Source organism: Quercus lobata, chromosome 3 (genome assembly GCF_001633185.2).
Source record: "Quercus lobata isolate SW786 chromosome 3, ValleyOak3.0 Primary Assembly, whole genome shotgun sequence".
In the NCBI taxonomy this organism is placed as follows: domain Eukaryota; kingdom Viridiplantae; phylum Streptophyta; class Magnoliopsida; order Fagales; family Fagaceae; genus Quercus; species Quercus lobata.
The window spans coordinates 61656081-61660897 of NC_044906.1; the positions used below are offsets into that span (position 1 = coordinate 61656081).

The 4817-nt window shown below is 33.2% G+C and overlaps 1 pseudogene; it reads right to left on the reverse strand.

Moving 5' to 3' along the window:
• Positions 1–1120: 1120 nt before the first annotated feature.
• On the reverse strand, positions 1121–4047 carry LOC115981218 (annotated as a pseudogene).
• Between the last annotated feature and the right edge of the window lie 770 nt (positions 4048–4817).

The window sequence follows — 4817 nt, forward strand, 5'->3', positions numbered from 1 at the left end:
AAGAAAGAAAAAACAGAGAAAGAAAGATAAACCGGAGAAAGAAAGAAAAGAAAAAAGTGGGAGAAGAAAGAGAGAGAAAAAAAGTCAGAGAGAGGTAATAAGACAACACATATGGGCCCCACAGAGTCCAAATATTTACAACAATACCATTGAGTTTCATATCTCAGTTTTTGAAAACACCATTTAGCTGTTTCCTGTTTCCATCACTCTAACTCAAAATTTTTGAGTTTTGAGTGATGGTATCAAGACAAACAAAAAAAATTGTGTGGGTCCCACATGTTATGAGAACTTAGCTATGAGTTTTGAGTGATATGGTCCAAAATTGCTCTAAACCAAACAAGCCCTTAGACTCTTGGTTATTGCTGATGTTGTTTAAGTTTTTGGTTTTTGAATAAAGCCTTGTCTGGACTTCTAATAAGCCGGTTTCTAAAAAAAACCTTTGTAATTTACCCTTCATTTAAATATTATTATTTTTATTATTTCTCTCACTTTTCAAAACACCAATTTTTTGTTATCACAATTAACAAAACACAAGAAACAATAAAGAAATTAAATAGGGAATAAATATAGGGAACATCGTTAGAAACACCCCCCGCCCCTCCCCCAAACAAAAAAAAGGGAAGAGATAGGTAGTTTGATGCTGACTATTTTTTAGTTTGATTTTTCTATTGGAAAAAGTTAACCGTTGACATTAGTTTAAGAAATATTTGGAGAAAATTTTTATGAACAAATAAAAAAGTAATTGATTTTCTTAATAATTTTTATATTTTCTATAAAAGTGATATCAAAACTTTTCAAAAATTGTCTATTAACAAATGTCACCACTCTGCTTAGTAAGGCCACAGAGAGAGAAATAATGCACCCTTAAATAGTACAATTTATATTATATATATAGACTGCTGCACAATTTATTCACTTATTGACACATCCAACAAAATAAAGAAATTCAATCCATGAAGTCAATCACCAAAAAAAAAAAAAAAAGAAAGATTTTATCATAGTCATCATTCATCCATAGCCTTCAATTTTGATCCTGTCTTCTTTGTTATTTGCAAACACCGAACACCGAGAAAGAAAATTGAATTTAGAGCCATGCTGGATTCATACCATCATATCCTTTCTATCTGCCATGACCACTCATCTTGTACCCACCTAAAGGAAGTGCAGCATCAAATACATCATAGCAGTTCACCCAAACCGTCCCAGCTTTTAATGCACGTGTTAAAGTGTTAATAGTGTCTATGTTCTGCGAAAAGATCCCAGCAGCAAGCCCATAGTGCGTGGCATTCGATCTTCGAATCACCTCGTCAAGGTCCCTAAAATTAAATATTATAAATATAAAGGTGCATTCGGTACCACGTTGTTTAAAATTTTAAATGACTTAACAGACCCTGTAAATGTAAAAAGGATTCGATTCTCACTCGAATTTGAAGATTGTCTGCACTGGACCGAATATCTCATCCTTTGCTATCAACATGTCATCCTTGTATAAATTAACAGTTAGTTGCCTTTCATAAACCATATTATTTCAAAATCTTCATGGTACAAAGATGGTACGTATAACTAAAAGTTACCTGAACATTTGAGAATACTGTGGGCTTAATGTAATAGCCCTTGTTGCCATGTCTTTCTCCCCCGCTTTCAAGGGTCGCTCCACATTCAACACCAGATTTTATGTATTTCAGGATTTTGTCAAATTGCTCCGTGTCAATCTGATTCATTTGAGTAAGCAACATTTAGTATCAGTGTATCACTAAAGATAGCAAACCAATTTACACTTATAGTAAATAGAAGCAGCAAGAGAAATAACTGATATTGTCCAGGATTTTGTGAAGCATAACATGTAAAAAGTAAAAGTTGTAAATGCAGATGAAGCTTCTCAAACAACTTTCAACAATTTTGTAAGATCAGTGTCAAGCATACGTAAATGCAACATTAAAAATTAATTTACGAGGAATTGTTGTCGATTACCTGAGGACCTTGTTCAATGCCCTCCTTGAATGGATCACCAATAGAATGCTTCATAGCGTATTGCTTTGCTTTCTCTACAAACTCATCATATATACGTTAATGTACAAATGTACGAGATCCAGCACAGCAGCATTGTCCCTGCAGATTGGAAAAAATCATGATCAATAGAATGAATTTAACTTCCTTAAGACCCATCATAGTGTTGGAACAATTTTATAGACAAACCTGATTAAAGAACAAAGCCATGTGTGCAAGCTCGACAGCCTTATCTACATCAGCATCCTCACATACAATAAAGGGTGATTTCCCTCCAAGTTCCAAGGTTACTGACTTTAGATTGCTTTTTGTTGCCAAATCAAGAACAATTTTTCCTGTCTCTGTTGATCCAGTGAAAGCAAGCTGTGCATAGAAATTACTGAGAGTTTAGGTGGCATTCAAGCAAAGACCAGTGTATACAATATGAGAATTAGTCCTGGATTGTTAGTATTCCCCCTAATCATTTCAAAATTTGATGGAATACCAAAGAAATGTCACAATTGATTGCTAAGCACCATTACAAGAATTTTTTATCTTTCTTGAGAGGCAAATTAAATCTTATAAGAATGCAATATTAAAAATCTTATACCCAAGGATTCAGCTGAAGACCATGCCTCATGAAGTGGAGGTCACTGGTTCGACTCTTCTCCTTTTAACTCCTTAATACCAATAAATCACTTGAACCAAAAGAAATATTTAGACTACCTTATCCACATCCATATGACTGGCAATAGCTGCACCAGCAGTTGGACCATAACCAGGGATCACATTTAGAGCACCTGGAGGAAGTCCAGCCTGTAACAAAGATCATATGATCAGAATAAAAAGAGCAGCTTATGTGCTGAAAAGATGAGTTCAGACATAAAACCTTAAATGTAAACGCATAAGACATAAAACCTTTATGTACAAAGAACAAAAGTTTCGTTCATGATCTACCTCATACAGTAGTTTTGATACAAAGAGAGAAGTCAATGGTGTCTGCTCAGCTGGTTTTAATACAACAGTGCAGCCACATGCTAATGCAGGCCCGACCTTAAAACAATACATGATGAGAGGAAAATTCCATGGAATAATTGAACCCACAACACCAATAGGTTCATGCAAGGTTTGCATATGGAATGGTCCATCGGCTGGAACTGTGAGACCATGGAGCTTATCCGCCCACCCTGAAAGTTTCACATATAGAAATCTTAGAAAACTTATAAAAATCGACAAAATGTAACGAACGCTCAAAATATATAATGCAGAAGATGAACTATATATATCTATAGATTTACCAGCATAGTATCGTATTTGGCGCGCCACCATTGGAACTTCAACTTTAGCAGCCTGTTCGTAAGGCTTTCCACTATCCCAAGCCTCAAGTGCCACAAGTTCATCATTGTGCTGTTCAATCAAATCAGCAAAGCGGAAGAGTACCTTTTGCCTTTCCTGGACATTTAAAAAAAAAAAAAAAAATTTAAAGAAAACAAATCAATTGTATAGTTTGTAGACACTGATGTTTTCGTTCTACATCAAATTAAAAGTGAAAAATAGGAAGAACAATATGCAATAGTTACATAAGCAGTCATCCTTGGCCATGGTCCTTCATCAAATGCCTTGCGAGCTGCAGCAACTGCTCTATTTACATCTTCAGCATCACCTTCAGCAACATTGGCAATCACTTCCCCTGTCCTGGGATCCAATGTCTGAAAAGTTTTCCCTGAGGCCAAATGTAGCCATAGCGTAAATATCAGCATGCATCAGAATAACAATATAAAGCTTCTGAGGTACCACTTTACTTAAAAATTGAGGTTAAAAATATAGTGATGTATAGCATGATTTTATTTTATTTATAATAAAATTAGTAAATTTTACATGTGTTCAATTGGTTTTTATTTTTATTTTTATTTTTTGAGTTGGCAAGCTTAAGTCCAAACTCATCTACATTACCTGATGCTGCATCGACAAATTTCCCATCAATCAAAGCTGGGTATATTTTACTGTAACCGATGGCTTAACTGGAACCTCATCAGCAGCATCAGTGCTATTTTTAGCCATTGTTTTGCTCAAGTTAGGGGTGGTCCTACCTGAAGGAAATACCATACAATCAACAAAAGTGCATTATTACAAAACCCAAAACCAAGGAACATTAGAACATTTCTAAATTCCCAAGTTCATTTATTTTTTATTTTTAAATTTGATTGATTTATTTTATTTGTTTGCCATAAGCCTTGTAGCTTAACTCACATATCCTGGTATTTTTAATGTCGACATCCAAATTTAAATAAGAAAAAGTTTAGTTACAAAATTAGTTGTAACTTAAAACTACAATCTTACTCAATAAAATAAACATTATTATATATTTTGAAAATCTAACCGTTGAATTACATGTTCTTTATGCTCTTAATATACATGTCAAATTTTGTGTCAATCAGATATTATTTACTATATAATTTATAAGCTTCTATTTTACGTATAATAATTTAAATTACAAAAATTTGCAATTTAAACAATTTATTAATGACATAGCTATTGATATTTAATTTTTTAGAAATTTTGCAAGTATGGAAGATATAAAAAGAAGATGTAATCCAATGATGGATTTATCAAAATTCACCTCCAATAAAAAGATAGACAAAATTTAGCTACAAGATTGGTTGTAGCCTAAAGTTACAACCTTACTCAATATCTTTTTATTAGAGGTGAATTTTGACAAATCTACCATTGAATTACATCTTCTTCTTATATCCTCTATACTTGCAAAATTTTTAGAATATTAAGGATTAATAGTTATGTCATCAATAAATTGTTTAAATTGCAAGTTTTTG